Genomic DNA, 24,352 nt, shown 5'->3' with positions numbered 1-24,352 from the left:
TTGCACATAGTTTTCTGGTAAATTATATTCCCTTAATTATTTTAATTTTTATTCGGTGTATTCAATTTTTATTTGAATTTTTGAATTAGCATTTCATCTATTTTATTTCCTATTGCATTTATTATTTGAAACGCAATTCGCGCAGAATTTTCGTTACGCTACCCGGACGTGGCAGGTATTCTTACACTTGAGAAACTTTCCAAACGTGTGATTTCATCTTACTTCTGTTATCTACGTTTCAACTGATCACACCTTTATTCTACTTCTGATGCGTTCTCTCTTTCTCAAATACGGGTCTTTTGTTCATCCTTTCTTCTTCATTCCTCCGATATCCCTCAAGGGAAGTGAGGTGAAGACTCATTCATGGACGGCGTGTCCACCTAAATGATCGTCAGATGTCAGCTCAATGTCATTCAGATATTATACGCAATGTTAATAGTACTATGTATGCTTACTGGAATACAGATTTTTTTCAAATAAATATAGTATTGTGATAGTTACCACTTGTTTAATCCATGATTACTTTTCACTTGTTATGTTCTTGCTGTAACCGCGTTCTTCTGAAATTAAATTACTCGCATAATTTCCTCCCCTCGATATTCGGATTATAAAATTAGTTAACAATATTTGACACGTGACTTCCTTGTACGGCTTATTAAATTATACACATTTTTTGCTGCATTTCAATTAAACATATTTTCTCGAATGTCATTAGAGATTTAGTATTTCTCATTCAATCATTTCAATTCTCACTTCGTGGCAAGGTAAAAATACATAAAACCTCAAAGCATCTTCATGAAAAATTGTAATCTACAGAAAGACTTAAAACACCAGTGCCAGTTAAAGACAGTTTAAAAGACAATTTTTACAAGCAATTCGGCCAGCGGGCACGAATATTTGGATCTTTTTAATAAATAAAAAATTTATTGGCAATCAATCTCAATGTCTTGTCTGACGAAACGCGTTTTGGAATTAGCAGAGTTCGAAGCTCACTATGCATTTCCCTTGAAAGGTCCGCGGTGATGTTCGAATTAGGCTAATTTTTCCATTTTCCTCTGCTTAGTTGTAGTTATTGTTTTTTAACATGATGTTATTGTAGTATTTTTCCTAATATGTTTTGAGATAGCTTAAACTTTATTCTACATGCATATTAACTTTTAATTTTGAATCAAGTTAAGCTTTCACCTTTTTCTAATTTTCTTAATTAGTATTTCATACATATTGTGTTTTTACATTTTGATTGGATCTTTACTTTGTGTTTATACTATTTTGCAAAGGAACCGAAGTATCACTTTAGCTCATAGGCAATAGCTAGAAGAATTTCCTTTTTAATTTTATTTCAAATTGTGCAGCTCAATGCGCAAAATTCTTGACCTCACAAGTCCTTTTTAGTTTAGTTAGTTTGCCTTTCTTACATTATATATGTATATACATGTACATATATATATATGTACATGTACGTTTGGTGCGGCCGATTACAACGAACAAGGGAAGTTACAACTATATGTTATAGCTGTTCCATACACAGAAATTCAACGTTCTGCGGCTACTCGTTTCTGAGTTATACGAGATTTTTGAGTTATGATCAAAAGTATTATGAGAGTTTATCTATATATATGCGAGTTTCTGGATTATGCATTTCTGAGTTATTCGACACGTTCTGTACATAGGTCACGAAAAATTTCTCTTCTGAATCCATTTTACATCCATTTAGCAATCCGTCCATTTTGCAATTGAAAACAGAGTCCTTTATTCTATCCATGCGTACAGATGTCGCGCAAAACCATCGTTTAAATGAATTAGAGAGTGGTAAAAATGGATATTTTCGTTGAAATACACTACCCGACGGGGAAAATGCAATACCAAGGAAGAGTGGCCAGAAAATTGTGCAAATTTTCAGGTAGACGAACGTCACCAAGTTATGCGAATGTGAAATGCGCAGCTCTCCAGGGCACGTTGAAGAAGGGATGGAACCTACAGAATGCTCAATTTACGTTCAATTCATTTCTGCCAGGGTTCATGGTAGAAAATTTTTTCTTGTCTCACAGAACGCGTGCAATAGCAGAGAATGCCAAGCCACCGTCAACGGAGGCAGTTCCAGCAGCCAGAGGATTTTACGAAGAGCATGAAAGAGCTTGTAGTAGTCCTATAATTTAGATGAAAGAGATTATATGATTTTTGGAAATACAGACAAATCTTCCGTACCGATTTTATTATCAGATAACTCTGATTTTATCTGGGCAATAATTCCGGTAGTATTCCGTTTTGAGGATCGCAAAAAAATTTCAGCGAAAATATATGCGCAAAAGCGCCAAATCTAGCGTACGCGCTGATTTCAAATTGCGTAAGTTTATATAGTTCTATATTTCTTAAGAGGCCATTGAAATACTAGTTTAATTTTTAAACTCTTTTTTGATAACCTATGGATTTAACAATTTGGGAATTGCCCATAACGAAGAGTCTGCAATAGAATTTTGGGTAGAGTGCAGAATCATCCACTGCTTGACGCGTTTTTAAGAATTGCACATAATCGGTATCCATGTACACAGCGACCTATTTTCACTTAAAAATATCCCAGAATTGCACAAAAATGGCACTGCGCACACCCTTGACTTTATCTATGTACACATCGACCTATTTTCACTTAAAAAGTAAAAAAAAATTGACAAAAATCCAATTGTTTTTACCCTTGTAAAAAGCGGCAAGCAAATAAGTGGGCGATTCTGCACTTTACTGAGAATTTTTTCAAAGAAAAACATCATTCATTATTGAAAATTATGATTGAACAACCAACGAGATGAAATTATGCCTTAGCGATAACTCGGCAGCGAAATAGCGATGCAGGCATCCATTCAGTTATGTTTAGCAATTTTTATATAAATTATAATAATGATCTGAAATAGTTATATACTCTTATACTTCCATTCAGTCATGTTTAGCCTTTTTAAAATAAATTACAATAACAAAAAAGGATTATATGAAATTAACCTTTCATCTAAATTTAAAACATCAATCTTAGTTATTTACTATTATACTTTCTTTCTTGCACTAAGGTTGCCGCAATTTTTTTGGTAGCACTGGCATCAACAATAGTTTGGCGATTTTTTACGCCCTCAAAACCGAATAGTTCCATAATTCCTATACCCAATTACTGATAGTCCCATCAGTACATATTCCGCTTAGCTTATACCATTTAGGTTGAGTCTAGTAAAAGCATTTTTTACTTCTTGAAAAATGTCTTTATCCTTGTTGGGTACTTTATTATTTAGAAAGCACGCAGGTCTTCTGCGCAACTGAAGTTGGCGTCAACTCTGCGGTTAAATACATCCAACTAAATGGTATCAGTACTATCTGCGCTCTCATCAAGAGCAATGGAAAATGCTTCAAATTTTGATACGATATGTTTAATTTTATGTCATTGGCCTCATCGCTTCTTCGGGTTTTTGACCAAGGATATAGGCCTATCTTTCCCATTTCATTGCTTTTCTCAGGATGCAGTACTTTCATGACAGCAGTAAGACATTCCGTGAAAAATATTCCGTGATATTGCCCCGCTCGCAATATATTTGACTTTCGAATTTAATAAACAAACTCAACTATTTAAAAGAAATGTTGGCAACTTTTCTGCTTTTCTCGCTTAGTTATCTCAATAAAATTGCCTATATCTGTTTGAGGAAAAGAATAATGAATCGAAACAATACATCCAAAGTTTTATAATTAAAATATTTCTTCTTAGCCTTTAAAATAGCTTATTCATCTAATAGTAATCTATTCTAATAGTAATCTAAAATATCTAATTCATCCAATAGTTCACCAAATATAGATGAAAGATGTATAAACATCTTTCATCTATATTTGGTAGGTTTTTTAAATGAATATTATGAATATGTTCCGTTATTTCAAAACGATAATAACGGAACTTCGTACAAGGAAGTAAAAAGGAAGTATTGTAATCGCGAAAAGTTTCATGCAGCATATTTCAACGAAACTTTCCATTTTGACCGCTATCGAATGCAATTTAACGATGTTTTTGCGTGACATCTGTACGTAAAGACAGAATAAAAGACTCTTTTCCTCCAAAAATATTATAAAACTTCTTTAAAATAAATTCTGAAGAGAATTTTTCGTGGTGTCTGCACGTACGTATGTATCTCGCATAACTCAAAAACCTCAGAACGTTTAAATTTTGTATATAGGACTGCTATAACATGTAGATGTGCACCTCGTATTTTGGTTGCAATCGACCGCACCAAAAGTATGTAAATACATGTATATATATCTTCACTCTGTTACTCGGCTCAGTGATTTCAGTTTCTTTATTCTTATATGTTTGTAAATTGTGCATTTTTTGCTTTAAAAATGATTGAATTATGCTGTTCTTATCTTCCGGTTAAGAATTTTATGCCTTTAGTAAATCTGTATAATATAGTTTTAGAATTATCAACAATTTAAAAGTTGTTTAAGTGCCGCTAAGCCTAATAATTTTTTCCATGGCGGCCATTGCTTGTTTACATTTGAAACAGGAGAATAGTAGATTTGTTGCCAATCTAGAGAAAGTAAGCTTCGCAATAACAAAGATAACGCCTTCTTTTATTATTGCGAATTAAATCATGTTAACCCATTCTGGAATTTATTCGAGGAAATAAGCGTTTAAGATTTACTTCATAATTTTCAATACAGACATCTTGAATTTTAATGTATTTTTGCCTTGTCGCGAAGTGGGAACTGAATTAATTGAATAAAAAATGCTGAATCGTCTGTGAAAAACTGTTTCTTTTGTTGTTGTTGTTCTTCTTTACTTAATTTCTTTTATAAATCGTTTTAGATTTATTATAGTATTTGAATAGAACATGTGGCAACGATTAGATAATTCTTAAGATGATATAAATTTTGTGCATTCTGAGTTAAAAAATGAACGAAATATAACGCTATTAAGTGAACCTAGGGCCAGAGTGTCGCTATGGTAAACAAATATAGTGAATTTTAAAGAGTGCATTTATTCTATTGTGGTTCAAGCGCTATCGACGAAGTAGATTTAATTCAATCCAATAAGTTTAAATGAAATGCAAGAAAAAATGCGTATAATTTAATATTCCGTACAAGGAAGTCATGTGGTGTACACATCAGATTTTTTAGAGCTTTGTCGTTCAGCGAAGCGTAAGATATTTAATTTTTCTTTCAAATTTATTCTGTTAGCAACTAACAAATTAAGCGATTTAATTAAATTTGGCGAGAAATCGCGAAAAGTCGTTAAACATGGCGCACATTTGGAGATATTTTGGTCCTGTCCCTTTATAACTGTAAGTAGTATTGTAATTGAGTAACTATAATTCATCCATATATGTAACTATAACTATCCGGCCCACACCAAAGCTCGACCTAATGCTTGCAAAGAAATGTTCAGTCTTTAAATAATTAGACTATATATATATATGCAGCACGGATAGGAAAGTGGTTAGTGACTCTGACTGTGCCGAAGGGCTCGGACTCGAATCCCGGAGAAGGCATCCCCCGCGTTTGGGAGAGAAAAAAATATTTATATTTTATCAAGAAAAAAGTCTGCTGCTTGTAATTTTATCTTAAAATCTCACGCCACCAAAAAGAACGTACTAATAAGGAAAACTTAATTTTAAAGCATTAAAAATTATTAAAAATTTTAAGAATGTGAAAAAGTTGCACAATTTTCGGTTCTTCCCAAATAAAAATAACTACTACTATCAAATTAAATGTTCACTGTTTGAATTTTTTTTTTTTTTTTTTTTTTTTTTTTTTTTTTTTTTTTTTTTTTTTTAACGTAAAATGGTATAAACAGAAAACTTTCAAAATATTGAAAATGCATATTATCTCTTGAATAATATTTAAAATAATATATTGATGACTATAGGCTGTACGTCAAGAAAATTTCGTCATCGCCATTTGATCTTATTTTGGTTAAAAAAAATAATGCGCAGATATGCGGAATACGACTCAGCTCGATGAGTCACAACTGCGCTCAATTATTGTTTATTTCTTTCGAGAAAATGCTACGACTGCTCCTGACATTTTGCCAACCTGTTATGTCATTTATTAAACAAGTAGACCTATAACTCCGAATTTTCAAGTAATTTTCCTTTTATAGCGTAAATATTTTGTAAATTCATTAATAATGAGTCTTGGAATAAAGAAGATGAGAGAATGCATTTATGAGAAGAGTCAACAACGAAGAAAATTGTTAGGATCACTATGGAAGTGAAAAAAGAGGTTATCGATAAACAGGAAGATGGCCTGCGTATCTTGAACGTGGTCCTTGCACAATACACCGCGTACGACGGTGTCTACAATCGTGATAAACATAGACGCACGCTAAAGTTGCGAAAGGGCTGAAATCGATTACCAAACAAAGATCAGAGCTGTTGTAGCATGTTGAAAAACTGCTGTTGATCTGGACAACAGAAAAATATTTATATATAGTATCATGTGCATTGCTTCATTTATGTGCAGTCATGTATTTTACCCGCTGTATATGTATTTTAGTATTAAATAGTGTTATATTTAAAAAGTCATATTTTATGGGTTATAGGTTATAAAAGAGATTATTTTTATGAAAAAAGATTAATTATTTTTCATTTATTTCCTATCAGAAAAGTGTCCAAACATCCGGAACATTTTAATGACGTATACTATTGTACAACTGTATTTAGAAACTTATATTGTTTGTCCCGCCAAATAAAATTTGCGTTATTAATTAACATTTGTTGTATTTGTTGCGTTATTAATCAAAAATGTTAATTAATAACGCAATAAATGTTGTTGAAACATTTGTTGTGTTATTAATTAACATTTGCTGTTATTGCGCATAAATAACATTTGTTGTAAGATTATTATTTAAAAGTATGAATTAAAAAAAATTAAAAATCTGAAAGGTTTCAGATTTTAAATTACGTCCAAAGAGGCGTTTTATTAACGTTTTGTGTGTTAACATTTATTTACTAAATACCACGTTCTTTGCACTTAAATCATAAAATTCAGTTCAACAGCAATGTCGCAAAATAATTTAAAAATGAGCATATCTTTAGAATTTCCGATACACAGGTCCGCGCACTGGACATAAAAAGTCCCCCCCCCCCGTAGAGTGTCGCCATTGCTCGCTTTGAAATCGTTGAATTTGTTAATCAAAAATTCGTTAAAGTTTTACAAAATATGAAATCGATAATAAGACAAATACCAAATTTCAAATTTGGGCTTTCAGATGACCATATTCTCAGTAGGATTACGTCATTCAAAATTGGATGTCTCTAGGTACCCTTGTCTTATCACAATGCGAGAAAAATACATACATTTATGGAGATTCTTCATTATTTACTTTTATCAAATAAAATACAGGGCGATAGTATTTGGTGGCAACGATTTGAAAAGTGATACGCCGTTTATAGGGTTCCGACGTAAAATCGCAAAAGCGAAAACAGTAGTCCTTCGGGCACAAAACCCCTTTGGACTAATAATCATTTGGATTATTCATTTTCGCAGACAATGAAATTCTTGTTTAAAATAAATAAAAGACCTTTTACATCATCAGTGTGGCAACAATACCGATGTTTTAAAGAAAAAAAAAAAAAAAAAAAAAAATCTGAAATGTTTCAGATTTTAAATTACGTCCAAAGGGGCGTTTTTTTAACGTTTTGAGTGTTACCTTTATTTATTAAATATCATGTTCTTTGCACTTAAACCATAAAATTCAGTTCAAGAGCAATATCGCAAAATAATGTTAAATTAAGCATATCTTTAGAATTTCCGATATACACAGTCTCGCGAGCTGGAGATAAAAGTATTTTTTTTTTTCTATATAACGTTGCCATTTCTCGCTTTTAAAGCATTGAGTTTGTAAATCAAAAATTCGTTAAAGTTTTACAAAATATAAAATCTATAATAAAACAAATTCCAAATTTGGGATTTCAGATGCCCATATTCGCAGTAGGATTTCGTCATTCAAAATTCGATGGCTCTATGTACCATTGTTTTATCACAATGCGAGAAATAGACAATCATTTATGCAGATTTTTCATTATTTAATTTCTTCAAATATAATGCAGGACTCTTTTGTGGCAACAGTTTGAAAAGTGAACCGACGTTTATGAGTCCGCAAAATGCCAAAACGAAAGCAATAGTCCTTCGGGACTGAAATCCCTTTGGACTAAAAATGTGTATGTCGTTACAGAAAAAGTCCGATTTTGTGTCAAAATACCTACATTGTAACGATATCTAATATACAGCCTAAGTCGCGCTTTCGAGACATGAAAAATGCAAGTTATGTCGTGGTTACTTATAAGGTCTATGACGTTATATCGTCAGGGTCCACTACGGTATAGCGTCCTTACAAGGTCCATGTATATCGTCCTGGATGGTATAGTGGTTAACAAAGGCTAACTACGTGCCCGAAACGAAGGGCGGGGAGTTTAATTTTATGTAAAGATGTGTTTTGTCCACCCCCTGTCTTTGCTGTGCATCCCGAGCGATGTGTTCGGTCATGGCTTCAATTAAATGACCAACGAATTCGGCTATATAAAATAATTATAGTAAAATAAATACATATATATATATATATTTAGCTAATAAAAATAACACGATGTTTATAATTATCGTTGATGGTTTAAAAATGTGGTTGGAGGCGCCGGGTATCGATCCCGGTACCTCTCGCATGCTAAGCGAGCGCTCTACCATCTGAGCTACGCCCCCACAAAGGTTGATTATTATTTATGTTTGATATTTTACGAATTTGCCAGGTAAACTGTTTTATATTCGCGGAATTTCGTAATCGTCATGTCATTTAACAGCTGTGTTTGCAGTACGCCTAGTAATGAATAATAATAAGTTCAAGAATCCTGGTTCGAAGTGAGATTTTGCTGTTTTGATGAAGCGAATTTCTTCTACTTTATCGTGATACAAATTATTCCACTAAAGGTTCAACGATTAAAGATAATTCGCAATTAAACCATAAAATTCAGTTCCAGAGCAATCTCGTAAAATAGTTTTAAATTGAGCAAAGCTTTTAGAATTTCCGATACACAGTCCCTCGCGCTGGAGATAAAAATGTTTTTTTCTGTACAACGTTGCCATGGCTCGCTTTGAAATCCTTGAGTACGTTAATCAAAAATTCGTTAAAAATTTACAAAATATGAAATCGATAATAAAACAAATTCCAAATTTTGGCTTCCACATGCCCATATTCGCAGTAGGATTTCGTCATTTAAAATTCGATGGCTCTATGTACCATTGTTTTATCACAATGCGAGAAATAGACAATCATTTATGCAGATTTTTCATTATTTAATTTCTTCAAATATAATGCAGGACTCTAACATTTTGTGGCAACAGTTTGAAAAGTGAACCGACGTTTATGAGTCCGACGCAAAATCGCAAAACGAAAACAATAGTCCTTCAGGGACAAAGCCCCTTTGGACTAAAAAAACCTCAAAATTCGATTTAAAAGCCTTTGATTGAATTGGTTTTACTTTTTTTATTTTTGGTGATGTCACGAAATTTTTTTTTTTTTTTTTTTTTTTTCTGCTTGAGTGTTAGACAAAGAACGCAGATTGTGGCATCCTAAGAAACTGCAGGTTACCCACAGCTGCCGCAAGTGATTCACGCAGTATGCTAACTATGTGGTCTGATCAAGGTGAAAAATGCCAATAGTTCCTCATCCAAATGAACTTTTTTTTCATTTCATTGCCGCGAATAGATGGGTCTGTAGTTGCCATATGCAATACTCAGATGAAGGGTTTAATTGAGGGATAACGAGCGAAATTAAATGCGGAAACTTTCCTCTTTTATTTTATTTTATTTTTTTCTCGAGAGAGGGGGGGGATGCGGATAACTTAACGTTTCATTTCAAATATGTCGTCTTGCCTTTTATTTAATAACAGTAATATAATAATAAATTTTTATTAGCTGTTCCCTATGCATTCGTGCCAAAGCACATTGCCAAAAGATTTATGCGTCTATAAAAAAGTTTTCCAATTTAGAACCGATGGTTCACTTGAAGGAAGTGAATTCCATACATTAGATAAAATATAAATAAAAATAATTGTTCTTTAAGTACAGTGTAACGTCCCAGGCAACACGCCTCCAAAAATATGCATATATGTTTGGTTAAATAAGGATATGGTACTTTTTTGCATATTACTTTTACGAAATTTATACGAGAAAAACTAAAAGATATTGTGGACGCTTTATCATGTTTTCCGAACGTTGCTTTTACAAATATTATCCCAATGTACTAGAAAAAAAAAAAAAAGCTATCGGCTTCGTGGTATTTTTTATTTGTCATTTTTACGGATATTATACGACCTCTAAAGAGATTTAAAGAAAAGTTTAAGAATTCAAAACACCTAGTGATTTGTTGCCATTTCACATTTGTTGTTCTTTTTTCCACGAACAAGAAAAAGGAAGAGTATGCGGATGCATTTTTTCTAAACAACATTTTAATGTGATACCCTAATTAGACTTTAATTATTATTCTAATAATCACATGTGAGGCTAAAAGTTTTCAATGAAGTTCTAGAAATGAGAGAAATTTTTTCGTATATATATTTGCAAGCAAATAATTATATACAAGAAAGAAATAATTACGGATTTCCATATATACTTTCGAAGAAATAATTATGAATTTTATATATGCTTGCAAAGAAATGATTAGGGAGTTTTCTATATACTCGCAAAGAAATAATTATGGATTTTTATAAATACTTGCAAAGCTTAACTGTTTCGAGGTGGATCAAACACAGAATCTCTCTACTTCCAGAGAGAAAAAAAAAAAAAAAAAAAAAAAAAAAAGCTTTCTAAATATTACTAGCACCAGAGCTGCTTTTAGCCTCGAGCCTCACTTTTTTGTCACTATCTCTTTTTAAATGTAGCCACCAAATGTTATGTATTATTTTTAAATGAATAATATGGCAAACATAAAAAAATAATGTATGGCAATACAAATAAAAAGATGTTGCCACCGAATGTTATTCCCATGTATTATTTTTTAAGAAATAATCGAGCGAATATAAAATAGGGACGGTTATTTTTAGCACTGTGTCGGAAATTCTAAATACATGCTGTTTTTAAATATTTTATGATTTTGCTATTGAATTTTATGTGGCGTATGTGCGAAGAATGTGATATTCAAATAAATACAGTAAAAAGACAAAAAGCTAATGCTAAAAAGGCAAAAAGAAAAAAAAAACGGTTATGTAAGTCATCTTACTAAGAGAACCAATTATTGATATTATGAACTGAGAAAACACTGAAAACAATTATGAACTACAACACTAAATATAAAACAGGCAAATCGACAACCTTTTATTCGGCGTAGATTTTGTAAAATCCCAATCGATTTCGAGGGTAAAACGGGTCAGGACACACACACACACAAAAAAAAAAAAAAAAAAAAGAGCACTTAGCGCTTTCTCTCTCTTTTCTTTTTTTCTTTTTCTCGCTTTTGCAGGATTTTTTCTCTTGACGAAGGGGGACTCGTTTTGCCCTTGAAATCGATTGGAATTTTACAAAATCTACGCCGCGAATACAAGGTTGTCGATTTGCCTGTTTCATTTTCCACGTCGGCTGTTTCTCTTGTGTCTTGATTTTTACAACATTAAACACCGTATCGGGAATTTTTAAGATATGTTTTTAAAGATTTTGATGTTGAATTTTCTGTGGCATAAGTGCGAATGTATAATAGTAAAGTTTAAAAGATAAAAGGAAAGCTGTATCAGCAGGAGTAAGAAGAGCAAACGAATAATTTGCGAACTCAACGAGAGAAGAAAAAACCTTAACAAGCCCTCTGGTGCGACGTCAAAATCTCAATCCTTTCTCCCCTTCCGGCCAACAATATCCTTTTCTTTAAACTTTAGTAAAATATTATTTTATCACTTTTTTTTAGGTTTTTGGAGTACTGTGATAAAATGAAAAATCTTAGACCATTTCTGTTTGAACACTCTAGATTGTAGTTTTGTTGCAGTTTATCCAACATCCTCATTTTGCTTCAGAAGAAAATGGGCTTTTATTTGATCGCCCTCGAAACTGATAGTTTTAGTCAAAATAAGACTGGCGTTTTACTATAAACGGCGATTCACTTTTTAGACTGTTGCCACCAAATGTTATCGCTTTGTATTATAATTAAAGAATCTAAATAATGAAGAATCTGCATGAATGTATGTATGTTTTTCGCATTGTGAAAATTGACGGTACCTAGAGCAATGAAATTTTGAATAACGTAACCGAACATGGGCACCTGGAAGCCCGAATTTTAATTTCGAATTTGTTTTGTTATCTATTTCACATTTTTTAAAACTTTAAAGAATTTTTGATTAACAAACTCAACTATTTCAAACCGTGCGATGGCAATAAAAAACAATGCGCGAGATTGTCTGTTTGGAAATTCTACAGATATGCTGGTTTTAAATATTTTGTGATATTGGTGTTGAATTGAATTTCATGTGGTTTAGGTGCGAAGAACATGATATTAATAAATAAAGGTAACACAAGAAGCGTTAAAAAAACCCTTTGGGCGTAATATAAAAATCTGATAGCTTTCAGAATTTATATTTTTTATAATTTATAACTTTTTTTTTAATTCCTCAAGTCTTTCGTAATATTGGGAAATTTGATCACTCCAGGACTGGGTAATTAGGATTTTACTTGTTATGTGTTTCATTACCATTTTTTTAAAGAAGAGGTTTTTTTAAGGTTAATTCAAACAAAAATATTTGCATTTGTTTTTTGAAGTTTGGAAAAACCAGCATAGATTTCCATCATTTTCGTTATCAGAGTCCATTACTACATTGAATTACCACATTTCTTGCTGGAAAGAATAACTTTTCAAGCTGTTTATTTTATTCAGAGATCTGTAAAATACTGCTTTTTGCAAGTTCCGATAAATGGTTTTTGACAGTTTGTAATGCGAGTTGAATATTTAATGCGGATAACAGGAATAGTGTATTTAAATTAACTGGTTTCATTTTTTTTATTTATTCTTTAGTTTATATAGTATGGTTGCAGAGAGATTTTTCACTGTTATCCTTGTAAAATTTGTTTAAATTCATTTCACCATTTCCGTTTGCTCTTAATTTGTTGCAGCAGTTTACATTTACATAAGCACCTTATTCTAAACTGTTTTTTCCTTTATATGACCCTAATTGTTTTCAATAAAATCTACAGCTGATGAGAAATTTTTAAAACATCTGTCTGGACACTGCGACGGAAGTCCAAGGACAAAGGTTTAAGACTTTCCGAGTAATGTAGTTATAGATATTGTTGCGCGCGTACGGGTTCATAATGGATTGAATGCTTAAGTCCGATAATAGGTTAATAAAATGTATTTTTATCAAAAGAAATATTTCAGAACTTTGGAATTTTCTACAGAAATATTCGTACAAGTGTTAACAGTATCACATACTACAATCAGTAGTTACACTTCAAGCTAGTAACAAACACAACGGAATGCAAAGCGCATCTAAAGAGAAAACAACTCGGATATATCTTAATTCACACGAAACTAACAAATCGCAACATCAATAACTAAGCAATGGAGAGCAGATATTCTCTCTCGGCCTTAAATAATTTTCAACTGGCCATGAGATATTTCTAGTATTTTTTGCTTCTCGAAATTATTGGAAAGCAATACGAGGGTGGAATTACGGTTACAGCTTGTAGCCAAATTTTGGCGACTTTTGGCGATTTCTCGCCAAATGTGGAGGAAAAATAAGTAATAAAACCGTTGTGAGCTTGGCTATATCTCGCCAAATTACCGAGATCCCCGTTTACTTAATGTTAAATGCACTCGCCCCTCTATCTTTACTTTTCCGACATAAATTTCTCTTAAAATTTGTCTCGCGCTACATTACACAGAAACATACAATCATTTTACTTATAATTCTACTAAAATTACCTATTTAAGTGTAAAATTCGTAACAATATTATTGAAAATGAATTATCAAGTTAATTAAAAATGCTCTTTCTGTGAGTGATCCCATATCCAGGCTATGAATCGTCTGTTGATACTATCACAAATCACCCAAGAAAGCGCCTTATTTGATTTAGTTGACTTAAGCATCAATATTTTTTCCGACTTTAATCAAAGAAATATTTAAAATGGAATATGAGAATTTTGTTCGCATGAGAATTGTCTTTTTCGCGACTTTCAAAAGGACTTTCTGGCCTTAAAGAATTTAAAGGTTTCATTACAAAAACTTATTTTGTAGTCAGAAACACCAATAACTTAGTGCCCATCAGCCACAGAGCGGATAAGACCATTGAGCACTAGTAGGTTCTTACGCATTAGAGCAACCTTACCACTTTTGGCTGCAGCGGCGATTTTCGCGACTGTTTTAAGCTTTTTCTTTTTTGTATGAAGTAAAGAAAGTATTATAATTGCCAAAATTTTTAAATATTCTATTTCAAAGAAAATATTCATTTGGTCGTTCCCGAATCCATTGTGAATATTTGTTTGCGTCAGGTTTGTATTCATGGACAGAATAAAGGAATCTTTTTTTCAAAACGGATAGTAAAATGGATTTAAAATGCATTTTTTTGTGTGACGTCTGTCTGTCTGTCTGTATATATCTCGCCAAACTCAAAACGATTAGCAGTACAACGTTGAAGTTTTGTATATGAAACTGTTATAGCATCGAGCTGTGCACCATCCATTTTTATTAAAATCGGAAGTGCCAAAACTGTATGCGCCTGAACAGCACAATCCCTGAACAGGAAGCTGTAATTACTCAAAATTAATGCAAAACAATAATTCTTAAAACAAATCAAATGCGTAAATTTACGAATTCATATATACAGATAGAACCAAAGTTTTGGTGCGCTATTTACATTATATACACTATGGGGTTACATACTATGGCCATAGTAAGGGGCTTGTCTGTCGTAATGAGCGACTTTAGACTTAGAATTCAATGACTTAATGGATCCGAACTACGACGTTTTTCAGTCTATTTAGGACTGTGTAAGGACCATCTCAAAGTGAGTTTAGAAGACAATCTTTTCCGTCAAATCGGATTCTAGAACCACATCATGTCACCTTCCTTGTCCTGTAGCTCTAGTGTCGTATCTGGTCTTCATTTTCTGTTTCGCCAAGTTGACTCGCTGACGTGCATGTGTGTCACTTCAGACCGGGCCTGGAGATCTAAATGTCTTCCTCAGGCAATGAAGGCGATCTGGAGGGCGACTAAACACCAAGATCACAAGGCAGACGAAGGCCACGACTGATGAGCATTTGAAATGGAGAATAGCCGGTAGTCTGGTGTTTCTCTTTGACCCTAATATGATTTCGGTAGCTTTCTGGGCAAGGTCTTTCACATGAGACGTGGGCGTTTTCTAGGTGAGGATCTCTTCTGAGGATGGATGGTCATGTCTTCAGATGCTGAAAGCAGTTTATTGTTTTTGAAGTCTAAGGAAAAAGATTGTATTCCCTTAGAAAGTCCAATCCGAGTATGCATGGATCTGTAATCGGAGGTCGACAAAACAAGAGGTCACAAGTCAGACTACGAAGAGCATCTGGGATCACGATCGAAGAGCATCTGGGAAGGGGGAGAGCCGTGGGCAACACTGCGATAGAATATGAAAATATAGGCAACTTTTTGTCCTAATCCTGCTAGTATCTGGAAACCACCAACGAGAGGTTATTAAAGATGGTTCGATTAAATTCCTCTACCATATCGTCTGACTGGGCATGTATTAGTTTTTTGCCGATGTCGCTTAGCTTGCAGAGTTCTTTAATTACAGCTGATTCAAAATTTCTTCCTTCATCGAAATGTAACTCAGGGAGGCACTCCGAACCTGGAAATTCGATGCTCCAATACCTCTGCTACCATGACAACCTCTTGATCAAGAATAGGATACGCTTCCGGCCACTTTGTGAAATAATCAATGACAACAAGGATGAATTCGTTTCCATCAACAGTTCCTGGCAGAGGTCCCACGATGTCGAATAAGATGCGTTCAAAAAAGCGCTCCTATATTGTTGCAGCTTCCTTCGGCTGCATTTCTTCGGTCTTTTTCGACCACATGAGGCATCGCAATATTGGCACCACTTTTGCACGTTATCCCTTGTATTACTCCAGTAGAAGCATTCTAGAACTCTATGCAAAGTCTTCATTACTCCGAAGCGGCCTCCTGTTGGACTGCTGTGTAATTCTTTAAAAGGACGTCCGGGATCAGGAATCTTGGAAGTATCAGCTGCTATCGAAATGCCTTTCCATCATCCGATTCGAACTTCCGGTACAAGATGCCGTTTCGAATATGGAGTGAGTTTCAAAATCCAATATTATTTTGTCGAAATACTATAGATGGAAATATCATGGCAGGTAGGTTTCCTGTTTGATGCCGCCATTATTTCAAGGCCCACCAGCGGCCGAGCAGTAAAGACGCTGAACACTGGTAGTTCGGTCCGAGGTTCGAATCCCGCGAACGGGCTGGCTGCATGGGCGTTTTCGTGGTTTTCTCCATGTGTAACGTGTATACGAGCCAGTTTCCCTTAGAAAGTCCTTCACGAAGGCATTCCTCCCTTTAGGCAGATAGCCCTCGTGGCTTTGTCATAATTAAATAATCCAATCCAATCCAATCCATTATTTCAGTTATGAGTTTTATGTCGCCGTCTTCCAACTGGTCTTCTCTGATTTCTTCGTCACTCTATGGGTCTGAGTCAGACAATATCGAAATTGTAACTTGCAAATTTTACTTTATTTTTTGTTTTCGTTAGAGTATAGTTATGAACGGTTTTGCAAGATATTTTCGATAATAATCCATAAAATTCAATTATAATATCAAATGAAAAGGGTCAGTAAAGTTTGAGAGACCAAAAACACTGTCGTTCATTTTCAGTATGCATTTATTTCCTTTAACTTTAACAATATGAAACGTTTGAAGCTGTGATCACAATAAAAATGAATTTTATCAATAATCAGTTAAAGTTAAGCTTAATCCCTATAATTTTCTACCTATACAAGATATTATGTTAATAATTAAATATTTTCTTCATGTAATTTTATACGTATAGAAGGTATATTAATAATAATCTATAATTATGTGCATGTAGTTTTATATAATTTTCTACACACGTATCATTTTTTATAACTTTCTGCATGTGATTTTCTACATAATACTAAGAATGTTGTTTCGTATGCGGATTAATTAGACAAACTAAAAAACTTAAACTTTAAAAGTTTCAGGTTTGAAAGGGAATTTGTTTGAAAATTATCACAAACTAATTATTGGATTCCTTTTTATAAAGTTATAGGGTATAGCTTTAAAGCAGGGTTTCTTAAAATGTGAGTCCTGCAGCAGGGGATCGCCAAAAAATTTTAGCAGTTTTGATATTTCTTTAACTTATAATAATAATTTTACAATTACCTAATATTTTTACACAATGTATCTGGAAATAGATAAAGATAAGACAAAACAGACAAAGAAAAAAAAGAAAACGTTTCGACGGATTCTTTTTATAATATAAGCTTTCATTTCGTTTGTTACTCATTTAAAATTTTCACATTGATCTATGTCTTAAAATTAGAAATTGAAGTTAATGACCTAAAACTACAATAGCATATTATAGTACATGTGAAAATATTGACAGTTTCACTCACGCGTGTTTCGGATTTGCGCAATACTTATGTGGTCCCACAAAATTTTTGTAAATATTATGGGGTCCTGGGGGCCGCGTAAAAAATCTGATAAAAAGGGGTCGCGACTGAAAAAAAAAGCAAGAGTTTTCAACCATGGGAGAATTTCCCTCTGTAGGGAATTTGGTACTTTCAGACAGGAATGCTGTCAGCCTTTTATTTATTATAAACATTTGATTTTAGTTTATGAATATTTAAAAACTACTTTTATTTAAGGTTTAGACTTAAATAAAGATTTTTTCTACCTTTTGTTGCTTAATTTATAAAACAAGTTGAAAATAATTTAAACAAATTTATATATGTATTTTTTTAGTGTTGGTTAGGAGAGGATAGGATGATAGTCTAGCGATGGTTCACGGAGCAAAACAGGTCGAGAAACATTGCTTCAAACAATGAATCTACATTCGAAGATTTAGACTGTTAATGAAAATTCTAGTTGTTTGGAATCCGAATGATTCTGCGATCATAAATACAGAGGATGAAGTAGATTTATCACATTATCGTCCTTGAAACAGTAGTATTAATTTTAACGAGATGCTTTACGGAATCTTTTCCTCATGAATTTGTAAATCTTCTTCGAGCGTGAAAGTACGACTTAACGGTTGGTGATAACGCTATGAATAATTCCATCCCGTTATTTCTTCCAGAATCTTCTTCACTGAAATTTATTACTCGGAGCAATTGATGTTGAATGAAATACAAAGACCTGAAACTTTAGATACTTGATTTCAGATTCATTCAAAGTTTTATCATGGGTACCTAACTAAAGTTAATTAGATAAAGTTAAAATTCTTTGCTGATGTCTTAGCGCAAGTTAACATTTCTGCGTGAAAGATCCAGTAGTAATGAAAATTCATAAGGAAACAGATTTAATTTGATAAAGTACCATCTTGTATTGGTAAGATAAAAAGGAAAAGCAAACAATTTTCACGACTCTTCATTCTCTTCAATTTTCACGACTAGTCGCTTTTGCGGCCAGCCGCCTACAGCAGTTTCCATAAAAAGGGAAAAAATATTTAATGATTTTAATGAGCTCAGCTTGTGTAATTTTATAAAAATATTTAATATTCTTAATTAAATATCTTATGATTAATATGCATTTTTAAATCCATCTGATAAAAAAGTAGAAAAAATATTCTTGAGTTTATTGTTTTAAACAGCTTTGTTTGTTATTCAGTGACAGATAGATTAAATTTGAAAGTTAAATATCTTACATATTGAATGGCAACGTGCTGGTGTGGGGAAGACAAAAGTATTTTTATTTCAAACAGTGGCAACACACTGGTTTCAAACAGCCGAGTTTGTTGGTCTTAACTGGAAGATAAAATAGCTTAAATTTTGCTGAAAGATAAGCTCCTAATGCTGTGTGGAGAGAAGTTTATTTCGAATAAAAAAAAAAAAAAAAAAAAGACAGTTTTATTATATCCCGTTTTTTACTAGACCGATTGTCGAAATTTAATTTGCGTTTTCTATGTCTTGAAACTGCGACTTAGGATATATATTAAATTTATGTTCTAACATAGGTATTTTGACAAATTGTTCTGACATAGGTATAGGTTCTAACATAGGTATTTTGACCCAAAATCAAACTTTTTCTGAAATAATATACCACTTGTTTTCCATATTTCGATTCTACCACTCAAATTATGCCTAGATATTAAATTTCGGTAAATTTTTGGTGAGAAATTTGTGGAAAAATTAAAAAATTATTTCAAGTCGCATTTATTCAGTTTACGCCAATAGTAATTCACTCGGCGAACTTCTTAATTTATAGCGACATAATTTCCTTTCCTTTCTTTCATTGTACATGAACGGAAAAAATGTCATCGTTCATACTTTCAAATAATTTTTAACAAACTGTGTATACCACATTTGGCATTATTATCGCTTATGACAAATATGACCAATTTCAAAACTCGCCAATATGTAAATTCACGTATATCTTAGGAAATTTGAAATAAAAAACTTTAATTTTTGCAGGCGTGCTTAAAAATATTTATACTTTAAGATGATGGTAAAAGTTTTATAGGTTATGATTCAAATTTTTTGTTGAAAAATTTATGAAAATTACTTAAAAATACAAATTTCAAAAATAAATCATAAAAAATGGGCGAATTTTATTTGGAATGAACCTAGATTTCGAAATATGAAAGGACGAACCAAATAAGTTTAATAAAAAAGAGCTATTAATACTCAATTAACACGGAGAAGAATCAATTAACACGGACTTTGAGAGTTAATTTTTTAAAAACTGTTCGGGCGATTTTTACAAAACTTGACACTTAGTCACACACTGTCTTAAATCGAAATATGAAGAAAAAAAAAGGGGGGTATCTCAGAAAAAGTCCGATACTGTGTCAAAATACATGTGTTGGAAAAATGCTATATATAAATCTAATAGATATCCCAAGTCGCGCTTTCGAGACATGGAAAACGTATGTTAAATTTAGACGACTGGTCCAATAGAACGGCAGATATAAAACCGTGATTTTTTTTTTTTTTTTTTTTTTTTTGTGCAAGGTGCACATCATGCTTAATGCATCCATAAATGCGTAAAGATTTTTCGTTATTTAATAGTAAAGATAACACAAAGTTACAAATAAAATCTGAGTAATTTTATATATATGTTCGTTCTGAATTTAACATTAAATCATTAAATATAGCATTCAAACTATAATGACCAGCAAGTGAAAATATTTCAAGGTAATTTATGCAAGAAAAAATAAATAAATTTGAATAAATACATTCATAAATTATTTGTTATTTAATTTTTGGATTAATAAATTGAACGATTTCAAATCAATTTTCACAAAATATTCTAAAACAGCGATATGCTCTTTTTTAATATTTTGTGATTTTGCTGTGGAATCGAATTTTATGTGGTGTAAGCGCCAAGAACGTGATCTTTAATAAATAAAGTTAACATGCAAAACATTAATAATTAACATTAACATTAAAACATGTTAATTATTAATTAACATTTAAACATTAATTAAGACAAAAAAATTATGTAAAGCAATCTTAGTAAGAAAACTGAACATTCATATGATGAACTGAGAAAGGACTGGAAAAACAGAAAAATGTGTGCCAAAGCTTAACGCTGCATCGAGAATTCGAAACGTGTACTGCTATGGTGCTTTTAAATTTTTTTTGCAATTTTGCTTTTAAATTGTATATGACGTAAGCGCAAAAAAATGTTTTGCTTAATAATAAAGCTGAAAAAATAAAAAGAAGATAAAAAAGGCTTAGCAGGAGTGAGTATAACAGCAGACTTATAGACTGCGAGGTCAGCGAGAGCGTAAAAAACCTTAACAAATCCTTTTGGGCTACAGTTAAAATCTGAATTGCACACTTTAAAATTTACAATGGAATAAACAAAAAGTTCTGGAAAATTTGTAGACTTTACTTTAACGTTCCACGCGAAATTTATAGATTCTTACTATGTAACATTAATTTTTTTTTTCAGCCTTTCGCATATATCTTACTTTCTAGCAATTTATTCGAAAACATCGTATATATTACTTTTTATTCTCATGTTTATGGTTCATTTCTGGTATTGCCCACCAGCGGCCGAGCGGTAAAGTCGCTGAACACTGGTAGTTCGGTCTGAGGTTCGAATCCCGCGAACGGGCTGGCTGCATGGGCGTTTTCGTGGTTTTCCCCATGTGTAACGTGTATACGAGCCAGTTTCCCTTGAAAGTCCTCCACGAAGGCATCCCTTCCCTTAGGCAGATAGCCCTCGAGGCTTTGCCATAATCACACACAGACACACACACATTTCTGGTATTAGTTTTATGTCTGTGACAATTATTTCTAAACTTCATTAACAGAGATCAAGATTACGCCTGTCGTTGGCTTGTAACAGCCTGTCGTTGGTCACCTAATAAGTGACAAGCGATCTGGCTCAGTTCAGCCCGAGGATCTCCCACCCTCTCCCCTTCCACTAAACCACACGAGAGGACTTTTGGTTCCCCGCATCTTCAGAGTGCCGCCATGCCCCACCGACACTATACATTTCCAAGCATCCATGCCTTCTCCGGGATTCGAACCCGGACCTTTCGTCACGGCAGTCAGCGACGCTAACCACTATACCAGTTGGGCGTCGGAAAAAATGTTAATCACACTGTTTATAAATTCTCCAAAATTTTGATTTATTTGCAAAAGGTATGAACTGCGTGAAAATACTTTGATTTTGGGGAGGGAAGATCGGTCTTTAGGCAATGACTTCGGTCATTTTGTTCTATTGTTTGTAACCTCTGCTTTATAAGATTTATAACTTTATAAATTTTTGCCTAGCCATTGGAAGTAAATAAAAACTTAGATTTTTTGCAACAGAATTAAGAATTTGTAAACGAGATTAGTAAAATGTTTAAAGAAGTGTTGCAGAACAGATATCTGGATTTCATAATAGTTAAGCTACTGAAGAAGTTCCATGACTTTTTTCCTTGAAATCGTATTAAAAATATCTTAAAATTTAAGACACAATAACACGCCGAAAAAATACTAATTCAAAAGTCAAACAACAAAAATCAGCGTTATATTTTTAAATTTTCACAGGACTAGTTTCGATGGTTTTACCGAACCACCATCTTCAGCTGCAAAACATGAGCCAGATAAGATATAATGATCAGACAAGATAAGAAACCCTGGACAGAAAATAAGCTAGTGGCGCCATCTGTTGATGAAACCAGAACTAAAACATAATTTTTTAAAGACCGAAGGCAAAGATGAATTGGAATTAGGATCTTTAACTAGAACAGAAAGATTTTTTTGAATGTGAAATGCCTCTAGAAACACCAGTTCTCCAATGGAAGATGTTTTTTGAATAGTTTTGGCAGCAGAAAAATTGAAAATGTGATTTTCGGATCAACAATGTTGGGCAACAGAATACTTCTGTGTTTCCTTTTTCTAACATATGCCTCATGTTCCTTGACGCGAAATTTTAAGGCTCTCTTAGTTTGGCTAATGTCAATTAAACCACACTGGCAAGGAATCGTATAAATACCCCAGGAATTCATATCCGGAATGGGGTCCTTGAGTATGGAACTCGGAATTTTATTGATGGGAGAATAAACGATTCGAAAGTTAAATTTCTGCAAAATATGTGCAACTTTATTGCTGTATAGAAAAGGGATGTCTATGCCAAAAAGAGATAAAAAGTAGAAAGGGAGTGACTTCAGACAATCCAGAGTTCATCATAGTCCATGATAGTAGAAGGTTCATAAGGCAACAGAGTATAATGGTTGTCAGTACAATCTTTAAAGCCAAACTTAGTTCAACTTAGCTCCAGCACTTAAGTCAAGAACACAAGTCTGTACAAGAACTTTGTCAGAAGAACTTTATTCTTTCATACAGCTATTGAGACATCAGTACAAGCCAGGACAATCTAGTAAGCTTGGACAACCGCTATAAGACCGGCCCACACATCACAGAAACAGAAGACATGTAGTATATACCATGGACTCTGCAACAGGCATTGAACAGCAGTGCCGAGTAACCTCAATTACAAGTAGGCAAGGACTAGTCCACGGCCACTCTCTTTTATAGCAGATCTTCGTGACGTCCATTTTCAGCACCCTAGCAAATAGGAATGAATACAAATTCCTAGAAACTTAGATGTTACGTATTTATTATTGTTTAATATATTTTATGGTCTAATACTTAAATTGGAAGTCTAAATCAGATAGTTATCTAATGAGTAATGAGATAGATAAATGTTGTTTGATAGTTATCAATATGCTTCTAAATGTGTAAGGGATTTTTTCCTTCCTTACCGCGTTCCTTCATGTTGTAATTGGAAGCACATTCGGTTAGTTATCAGGAATTCGAATCGCAGCGAGGATATCGCTGACTTTTCATGTTTCGAAAATCTTAAGAGACTTTAAAAACGTGCTAGACAATTTTGAATTTTCCTACATTCTACAAAACTGTTTTACTGAAATTCAGACTTTAAATTCAAAACATTTTGTATTATTTTGCACAAACAAGTCTTCTTTTCCTATCCTATGAAACAATTCGGGACGGTTTTCAAGTAAGATGTCGCAACGCTTATCACGATTCTCTGAAGGTGCTGCCTTAATTATCCGCATTGACCTTCACCAGAAATGCATCTCATTCTTAAAACGACATGCATTAAACATTCTGAATTACAATCCTCAATTATTCAAAGAATGATAACTTATTTTTCATACCCTTAATATCTAATTACTCCGATTCTTCACTCATAAAATATGCAATAAATGCATGATTAAACGTACTGGGGATTGAATTTAATTAAAATTAAAATATCGAATTACATCTGCTATAAAGCTGTTGGTTTCCACATAAATACATTTAGACAATAAATCCGTTCTTAGCATTTAGCATATGACTTATGGGTGATTTGGAGAAATGCTATACTACAGTGTTTCTCATACTTTTTTCCTGGTGGGAACCACTTTCATAAACTAAAATATTCTGCGGACCACCTTACCGTTCTCACCAATGTTATTACCAGTATACTTATATTTTAAAAATACAGTTAATTAAAATTCTTTTAATTATTATTATTAATCAATTAATAGAAGAAAAGTTAGCTTTGTTTTTAATAATTCAAGGCTTGGATAATCTTTATCATATTAACTAAAATTTAAATAAATGTTGGTACTCACAATTAATGGCATGTTTGAGCGTGCAGATTCTTGCACAGCTGTTCCATGGTTGGA

General features: G+C 33.0%; 1 protein-coding gene and 1 non-coding gene across 2 annotated transcripts in view; one reads left to right on the top strand and one right to left on the bottom strand.

Moving 5' to 3' along the window:
- LOC118195454 (A disintegrin and metalloproteinase with thrombospondin motifs 6-like) overlaps nucleotides 1–24,352 on the top strand; it is a 493,619-nt gene that overhangs the window by 15,833 nt on the left and 453,434 nt on the right. The gene's annotated exons all lie outside the window — the stretch shown is intronic.
- TRNAA-AGC (transfer RNA alanine (anticodon AGC)) lies at nucleotides 8,640–8,712 on the bottom strand. Its single transcript has one exon. It is a non-coding gene; the product is annotated as a tRNA-Ala (tRNA).

This window comes from Stegodyphus dumicola, chromosome 7 (genome assembly GCF_044657685.1).
Source record: "Stegodyphus dumicola isolate Sdum_Otavi_A_Nest chromosome 7, ASM4465768v1".
NCBI lineage: Eukaryota > Metazoa > Arthropoda > Arachnida > Araneae > Eresidae > Stegodyphus > Stegodyphus dumicola.
This window is presented reverse-complemented; position numbering and strand designations above follow the sequence as displayed.